At 37.2% G+C, this 9,574-nt stretch overlaps 2 pseudogenes across 2 annotated transcripts; both read right to left on the bottom strand.

Annotated features, from left to right (window-relative positions):
- Positions 1–3,261: 3,261 nt before the first annotated feature.
- Positions 3,262–3,745, bottom strand: LOC308638978 (mitochondrial import inner membrane translocase subunit Tim9-like; annotated as a pseudogene). Its single transcript has 2 exons — positions 3,612–3,745; positions 3,262–3,384 (listed from the first exon to the last, which is right to left on the bottom strand). The product of its transcript is annotated as a mitochondrial import inner membrane translocase subunit Tim9-like (transcript).
- Positions 3,746–8,455: 4,710 nt separating this feature from the next.
- Positions 8,456–9,167, bottom strand: LOC308639668 (dnaJ homolog subfamily A member 1-like; annotated as a pseudogene). Its single transcript has one exon. The product of its transcript is annotated as a dnaJ homolog subfamily A member 1-like (transcript).
- Positions 9,168–9,574: the final 407 nt, after the last annotated feature.

Raw genomic sequence — 9,574 nt, 5'->3', positions numbered from 1 at the left:
GGTCGTTGGATAGAAAAGGATCTAATTTAGGCTGTTGGGGATTGCTTCCCTCCCTCCTTTGCGGGTTCTCTGCAGTTCTGATTGCTCTGAAGTTTTGTAACACGAGGTGGTAAAAACCGTTGAATGTTTACAATAGCAACTTTTCCGCGGGCTAGGTGCAGTTTGGAGCGTGACTTGTCTGGCTGGGCAATGGGATATAATTTGGCTGCCTTATCCGCACGTGGCGGATTTTGTAGTCTTCAAAGTTTGATAGGGAGAGTCTTACCAGAAAATTTAGCAAGTGATTGGTTGGTGTATTCACACGAGGTGTGTGTATGTTTGTTTGCTTGCTTTTTTAAATTGGAGCAGTCTGGCTGTTGTAAGCAGCTCCCTATTTCCGTAAGAGGTCCTGGGGCTAAATGCCTTTTCCACTCCTGGTTGTGCACTATGCCTTAAGGGATAAACTGATGGCAAGTGAATAGCTTGCACTTTGGAAACATGTTCTTAAAAAGAAAAAAAAAAACTTCTAAATGTTGTATGTCTTTTAAAATTTCATTATGAAGGCTGTGTATATACCTAAATGATTAAATGGAGTTTTACACATTTACTGAAAAACCTTAGTGAAGTTGTCAATAGCTTTACTAGTTCAAGTGTGAAAATTTGTTAATATCCAAAATTTGTCTTAATACAATTTCAATAACATTTTTTATTTTCTTCTGATGGTAAAACCTAAAGTTTACTGTAGATTTTGACAGGGAGGTCTAATAAGATAATTATTTTGCTACTTAGAAATAGTCACCCAAATAATCTTTGATATGTTTTCTGTGGCTTTCAAAGTGAGTAGTATGATGCATTTTTCTGTTTTGAATCCTTTCCCCTTCCTTAACATTATTTTACAAACATATCTAATATTTTACAAGCATGTTTTTTTTAAAACATGCTTCTCATTAATTATATACTATAATTTATTTAATTTTTACTTAATCCTTTTGTTTAGATTATTTGATAGTTTCTAATTTTTTTTCCAAGAAGAATATTAATATTTGGAGTGACTTTTAAAACCCAGCTACACATTTTTAAAAAATATTTTTTAGTTGTTGATGAGCCTTTATTTTATTTATTTGTATGTGGTGCTGAGAATCGAACCCAGTGCCTCATGCATGCTAGGCAAGCGCGTTACCACTGAGCCACAACCCCAGTCCCCCAGCTACACATTTTATAGATGAGAAAACAGAGGCAAAAGAGTTGATGTGTCTGTCCCAAAAGTCATACTTTTGTATAACTTCAAAATCTGATCTGGAACCTTCATAATTCCTAATTTAGTACCATTTGTACACCACCATATGTACCTCTGTCTAACTGATGACTTTATTCATCTCTTTTGATCTATTTGAAATATAGGGATCCAAGTTATGATGAAACCAAAAAACGTGATCTCTGAGTAAATAGTTTACACTTAAATATTCTTTTTTGGCCAACTCTAAGAAATAAGAAAGGCCATTTAGATATTAGACACTCTGCATAATGTGTTGTTTTTCATATCCACTAAAATGGTGTACTAAGTTGATATTTTTCCATCTAATTCCTTTGTGGCTATTTATTTCACATTTTGTGAGATTCAGCTTGAATTTAATTTACTTCATAACATTTACTTTTGTACTTTATTTCTACATTTCTTTAAAAAAATTTTTTAGACACAAAATTTTTTTTGGACATAATACCTTTATTTTACTTATTTTTATGTGGTGCTGAGGATCAAATCCAGCACCTCACATGTGGGAGGCAAATGCTTTGCCATTGAGCTACAACCCCAGCCTTATTTTTACATTTTAATCATCACAAGTATTATTATTTTAATAACTTTATTTTATTTATTTACTTTTTTATGTGGTGCTGAGGATCAAACCCAGTGCCTCATACATGGTAGGCAAGCCCTCTACCACTGAACCATAATCCCAGCCCCACAAGTATTATTTTTTAGAGAACAAAATTTGAAATTCATGGTCAGCATAAGTATGGCCATGTAACATCAGTTTCATAATTTAAGAGTTAAAAGCAAATCATTGAAGGAACGCATTGTAGCATGGAACAAATGGTGACATTCCCTCCCTCCCATCAGGGGTGGTCTACCACTGAGCTGTATCTCCAGCCCTTTTTATTTTTTATTTTGAGACAGGGTCTCCCTAACTTGCCCAGGCTGGCCTCAAATTTGTGATCCTCCTGCCTTAGTCTCCTGAGTAGCTGGGATTATGGATGTGTGCCACTGGGCCAGCGTATTTCTAAAATTAGAAGAAATTTATTGCTCCAGTGTAGAAATGTATTGCTCACTGGGCACGGTGGCACATGCCTGTAATCCCAGCAGCTGGCCTGTAATCTCATCAGCTAGGGAGGCTGAGGCAGGAGTATCACAAGTTCAAAGCCAGTCTCAACAATTTAGGGAGGCCCTAAACAACTTAGTGAGACCCTGTCTCTAAATAAAATATTAAAAAGGGCTGGGGATGTGGCTCAGTGGTTAAGCACCCCTGGGTACAATCCCTGGTACCCCCCTCAAAAAAATGTATTGCTCTACAAAATTGGAAGTACTAGAAAACAATCCTCTAAATGTGTATACATACATACATACATACATACATATGTGTCTCAAAACTTCATACTAAATGGTTTGCTAGCTAACTTTTAATGGTTACAGATATAAAAAGACTTCATACAATTTTCCAGCTAAAATAAGTTTTTTAAACACCCATAACTTATTTAATGCGATATCTAATTTAAATTTTCTCTTTGTTTATTCTTAGATTATATTATTATTACTATTGAAGATGAGAATGAGAACAATGTTGATGATGATGATGATGACGACGATGTAGTGGTAATAGAGGATTCTGAAACAGAGATTGCTCCAGACACATCCACTGATGACACATCGTCCATACAACCAAGTTTTCAAAGCCATGATGATAACTATCAGCAGCCATCCCAAATGGCATATGGTAATTTTTTTAGTGATATTTCAACTTATTTTAGTAATTTTTTTTCTATCATACATGATTAGACATATATTTTGCTTTAAAATTAACAATCACAGTGGAGGATACAATGGTTTATTTTTCTAATCAAATGACCAAGCTGCTGAATCTTAAGGCCTCAACAAATGTATCTTATTATTGTCTCTGAACAATAAGATCTTCTGTTGTTTTGTCATTAGTTTCCATTGCCAAAGAGTCATGACAGATGGTTTAACATGGTGCCTACTGCTTTCGGAGGATTCCATCAGATGAATCCTCATTTCCAGTGCAATAGCTGTTGGCAATCTTTCATTGAAAGTCCATCCAGCAGGATTTCTCTATCTTGACGGAGGAGTCCTGCTTTGGCTGCCAGGGCATCATTTTGCTGAATATGATATTCCTGAAATCTCATGGATATTCTTTGTGTCATTTTAAAATATTTCTTTTTTTAAAAAAATATTTTTAGTTGTGAATGGACCCACAGTACCTTTATTTTATTTATTTTTATGTGGTGCTGAGGATCGAACCCAGTGTCTTACACGTGCTAGGCAAGCACTCTTCCACTGAGCTACAGCCTCAGCCTCTCATTTTAAAATATTTTTGTAAGCAATGTTCTGAATAGGTGGTCTCTTCAGGTTTTACTTCTCTTCTTGTGAAGTCTTTTACACAGTCCAAAAAGAATGTTTCTTAAGTTTATCGCAGATTTCAAGGAATTCCCTAAACTGTTTTATCTGATCAGATTCTGGTATTTGTGCAGCCATATTCTTTTGGTATGCTTACTAGTCACCTTTTCTTTTTTTTTAAATATTCGTTTTTAAGTTTTAGGTGGACACAATATCTTTACATTATGTGGTGCTGAGGATCAAACCCAGTGCTTCGTGCAAGCTAGGCGAGCACTCTACCACTGAGCCATAATTCCAGCCCCATTAGTCACCTTTTCTGATGCATGAGTTTTCTTTCTGTTCTAGAAAAGTGGTTGTCCAGACTTTGCTTGAACCTCTGTCTCCAGTGAGGCTTGATTTCTTACTTAATCACAGGCTCTCACATCCAACACTGGTATGAGGCTGGGGGACTGCAATGCAGGTTGAGGCTGGGGGCTGAGCATCGGGGTCAGGGCACCTTGGCCTCTGGGTGAAATTTTGCTGACTGGTCTCCATTTCTAGTAAGTCAGTTAAATATTTCTATAACCTTTACGTTACTTAGTTAGGACAAGGAGGCCAAACTTCCTGGTAATATCACAGTGTTTACTCGTGCTTGCATTTTCTCTTTATTTTAACTTTTCCATGTCTTCCTTTGTCCTTTTTACTCTATTAAGGGATAGTCTCAGAAAAAATGGGGAGACGATATTCTCTGTCTCTGAAAAATTATTTATAGTTGGCAACCATGATTATAACTGGTGGAGAAACAAAAGTAAAAAGCTGAAATTACAGGAAAAATAGTTTGGGTCAAGAATCCAATGGAGTAGATGACATGATTGTCTAGGTAGAAAATGTCAAGGAATTGACATAGATCTCCTGGAACTAATATGTAATTATTATTGTCATGAAATAAGGTTGATATACAAAAGCCAATCACTTTATTATGTACCAGCAATAAGCAATTGGAATTTGAAATTAAAAACACAATACTCTTTACATTAGCATCCAAGAGAGTCCAGAAAAAGTGGAGTCCTGTAGCTACTTGCTGTGGCTACTTGTTCTTCCAGTTGTTTCTCCCCTACCACCCTACCACAGTAATGAAGAAAATGTGAAACTATTTGCATTCTAAATTATCCAGAAAACCAAGCAACTTCTTACAATATTTCTTCAACGGCTAGGTGACGATTTTTTCTTTGCCCTTTACCTAGAGAACTAGGTTCTGCTCTTTAAAATGTTGCTCAGGTTGGAGGTTGGCACACTTTTTTTTTTTTTTTTTTTTTTTTGTAAAGGGCCAGACAGTGAATACTTTAGGCTTTGCAGGCTATAAGGTCAAGACCTTAAATATTTAATCCTGCTATTACAATGAATGAAAGCAGCTGATATGTAAACATGTGTGGCTCTATTTCAGTAAAATGATTGCATTTCTTATAAAATTTTCTTGGGCTGGGAATGTGGTTCAAGCGGTAACGTGCTTGCCTGGCATGCGCAGGGGTGCTGGGTTCGATCCTCAGCACCACATAAAATAAAAAATAAAGATGTTGTGTCCACCGAAAACTGAAAAATAAATATTAAAAAAAATCCTCTCTCTCTTCTCTCTATCTCTTTAAAATTTTTTTTTCTTATATATTTTCCCTGAATTTTTTTCTTTCAGTTACTTAAAAATGTAAAACAACAACATTTTTAGCTTATGGCCTATAAAAGCAGGCAGCAAGGTGCATTTGGTCCCCAGGCTATGGTTTGTTGATCCGTGTTCTAACTGATCCCAGAAAGTCTTTTAATTCCATTTATCAGTTCTGGTTTGAAAACTATGTGGGGAAACTGGGTGTGGTGGTGCATGCCTGTAATCACAGCGGCTCAGGAGGCTGAGGCAGGAGGATCACGAGTTCAAAGCAAGCCTCAGCAAAAGCGAGGTGCTAAGCAACTCAGTGAGACCCTGTTTTTAGTAAATACAAAAGAGGGCTGGGGATGTGGCTCCAAGGGCGTGTGCCCCTGAGTTTAATCCCTGGTACCTCCGGCCAAAACAAAACAAAATGCAACTATGTGGGATCAGCTGGATATTTCCTAACTGTGTAATAGAACATCAGCTAACTCCAGTAGCTCTCCTTAGTGGGAAAGAACTAAAAACTAAAGGAAAAACTAAAGGAAAAAAATTTTCAAATGTGGCTACCCTTTGACCATTGTTTTTACCTCTGGGAATATATCCCATCGAACTACTTGCAGAAATGCAAGACTGAAGTAGTATTTTCTGCAAAAGCAAAACTTTAAATGTTACTTGAATATCTATGCATTAGGGACTGGTTAAATAAATCATGGCTTATCTACATAAGAGAAAACTAAAGAGTTGTTAAAGTGACTGTAGTATATTTAAAAGTATTGATTTGGGAAGACCAATACATGTTTAACAAAAAGGAGGTTTCAGAGAAGTATTTATGGTCCAACCTCTTTAATCTGCCTGGCACAAAACTCAGAATAGGTAATTTCAGGGCTGGGGCTGTGGCTCAGTGGTAGAGAACTTGTTTAGCATGTGTGAGGCACTGGGTTTGATTCTCAGCACTGAATATAAATAAATAAAATAAAGTCCATTGAAAACTAAAAAAAAAAATTAAAAAAGACCACTTAAAAATAGGTAATTTCACAAAAAGTAGCTAAGTAGTCTTTTATATTTTATGTGTGTGTGTGTGTGTGTGTGTGTGTATAATATTAAACATTTTAACCCTTTGTAAGTGGATAATTCAGTGTCATAAAATACATTCACAAGGGGCTGGGATTGTGGTTTTGAGGAAGACCCCTGGCCTAGCATGCGTGAGGCCCTGGGTTTGATCCTCAGCACCACATAAAAATAAAATAGGACTGGGGATATAGCTCAGTGGCAGAGCGCTTGCCTAGCATGCATGAGGCACTTGTTCGATCCTCAGCACCGCATAAAAATAAACAAATAAAATAAAGGCATTCTGTCAATCTACAACTACAAATAATTAAAAAAATAAAAATAAAATAAAGGTATTGTGTCTATCTACAACTAAAAAATAAATGTTTTTTAAAAAAACCTTTCCATCATTTTCAACATAAAATCTGTATCTATTGGACAGGGATATGCCTCAGTGGTAGAGTGTTTGCCTAGCATATGTGAGGCACTGGCTTCAATCCTCAGCACCACATAAAATAAAGGTATTGTGCCCATCTATAACTAAAAAAATAAAATATAAAAAAATCTGTAACTCCTCTTTCCTCAGCCCCTGGTAGCCTCTAATCTACCTTCTGCCTCTATGAATTTGCCTAATTCCAGGTACCTCATTATGTGTGTAGATTATTTTACTTAGCATGTTTTCAAATCTATCCATGTTGTAGCATGTAGCATGTACCAGAATTTCATTCCTTTTGTTTTGTACTGGAGATTGAGTCCAGGGGCACTTTACCACTGGGTTATACCTCCTGCCTTTTTATCTTTTATTTTGAGACAGGGTCTCATTAAGTTGCTGAGGCTAACCTCCAATTTGAAATCCTCCTGCCTCACACTCCTAAGTTGTTAGGATTACAGGTGTGTGTCACCATGCCTGGCAATTTTTAAGACTGAATAATATTTCCATTGTATGTATATACCACATTTGTTGATTAGTCACCTGTTGGTGAAAATTTGGGTCATTTCCACCTTTTGGCTATTGTTAATATGCTGCTCTGGACATTGGTATACAAATATCTGTGCATGTTCCTTCCTTCACTTCTTTTGGGCATGTACCTAGAAGTGAAATTGCAGGATTGTATGATCATTCTGTTTATTTAAAAAAAATTTTAAAAAAAATTTTAGATGGATAGCATAACTTTTTATTTGTTTATTTTTATGTGGTGCTGAGGATCAAACCCAGTATCTCACATGTGCCAGGCAAGCACTCTACCACTGAGCTACAACCCCAGCCCCCTGTTTAATTTTTTTTAACAATATATATTTTTAAATATTTATTTTTTAGTTGTACTTGGACACAATGCCTTTATTTTACTTATTTTTATGTGGTGCTGGGGATCGAACCCAGGGCCTCGTGCATGCCAGGCAAGTGCTCCACAGCTGAGCCACAACTCCAGCCAGCCCTTGTTTAATTTTTAACTTTTTTTTTTTTTAAAGGAGCACTAGGCAAGTGCTATACCACTGGGATGCATCCCCAACACTCTGGCCTAACAGATGCTAGGGGAACTTTTTTTTTTTTAATATTTATTTATTTATTTTTTTAGTTTTCGGCGAACACAACATCTTTGTTGGTATGTGGTGCTGAGGATCGAACCCGGGCTGCACGCATGCCAGGCGAGCGCGCTACCACTTGAGCCACATCCCCAGCCCGGGGAACTTTTTTTTTTTTTTTTTTTTTTTTTTTTATTTAAAGAGAGAGTGAGAGAGGGGAGAGAGAGAGAGAGAGAGAGAGAGAGAGAGAGAGAGAGAGAGAGAGAGAGAGAGAATTTTTAATATTTATTTTTTAGTTCTCGGCGGACACAACATCTTTGTTGGTATGTGGTGCTGAGGATCGAACCCGGGCCGCACGCATGCCAGGCGAGCGCGCTACCGCTTGAGCCACATCCCCAGCCCTGGGGGAACTTTTTTAAAAGTAGTTTTTACAGGTATCAAACAGCTTCTTACACACTGAAGCCATCATACATACTGAGCAAAGTCAGAGCTTTTATATTTGCATTTATTCTTCATTTAACTTTTGAAACACAACTATAATTTAATATTGAAACAAAAACAATAGCAAGTAGTGAGCATATTATGATTATAGTCCTTCACTCATTCACTACTGCATGTAAAATGCCTGCAGTGAGTGTTATTCACTGGCCCCATTAAGAGGTTTAACACTGAACACCACCTCTGGGATGATGTTCATCATCCTCATATGCTTCTCCATTATAATGGCACCGTCTTTCTTGATTTGGATCAAAGTCCACCAGTTCTACCTGATCCATTTCATCAGTCTCTTCTACTTCCTTCCTCTCAGGTAGGAGTTTTTCCAGCAAAGAGAGTTTGTCAGGAGACAGAAAGCCATTTCAGGAAAGTTTACCTTAAACTCGATGATTAGGTGGCCCTTTTCATATGGTCTATGATAAATTGGCATACCTTCATTTAGCACACACTTTATATCTCCATGCTTGACAGTCTGACCTGGATGAGAGGTGATGACTATGGTTCGATTATCAAGAGTAGATATTGGCTCCTGGAAGCCACATAATGCTTCCACCAGCTGTATGTCCATACACATGAAACAGTCTTCTCCTCGTCGAGTAAAAACAGCATGGTCCTTCTGATCTAACCCAATGATAATATCTCCTGGTTCCAGTCCTGGCTCTTGGTCTCCTTTACCATGGAATATTATCTTCTGTCCATCTTTTCATGCCTTTGTCAACATGAACTTCCAGAATCTTCTTCTCTCGAACTATCTTCCTTCCATTGCATCTATCTTTAGGACTGATCTATTCCCCCATGGCACTCCATGCACACCGACTGAATTTGCTGAACCTTTCTAGGTCCTATCTGATGAATTCTTATTTGCATTCCAGTACCTCGGCAGTTGAGTTAGGGTTTCATTTTTTTCATTTCTCTTCCCCTTTCCCCTCTCTTGTTCTCCCATATCTACTCTACTGATCTTTCCTGTGTCTTTATGATAGCTGATCCCTTCCCCACTTCCTTCTTTCTTCTGTTTAAACTTTTTTTAAAAAAAATATTTATTTTTTTAGTTGTAGTTGGACACAATATCTTTATTTATGTGGTGCTGAGGATCGAATCCAGGGCCTTGCACATGCTAGGCGAGCGCTCTACCCCTGAGCCACAACCCAGCCCCTCTTCTGTTTAAACTTTAAAGGAACTTCCATTCTGTTTTCTTTAGCACCTGCAGCATTTTACATTCCCACCAGCAATTCATAATTTTTCTGTATGCTCATCAACATTGGTTATTTTTCATTTTTTTCATGTTA

The sequence above is a fragment of the Spermophilus citellus genome (assembly GCF_964194105.1).
Source record: "Spermophilus citellus genome assembly, chromosome: X".
NCBI classification, from domain to species: domain Eukaryota; kingdom Metazoa; phylum Chordata; class Mammalia; order Rodentia; family Sciuridae; genus Spermophilus; species Spermophilus citellus.
This window is presented reverse-complemented; position numbering and strand designations above follow the sequence as displayed.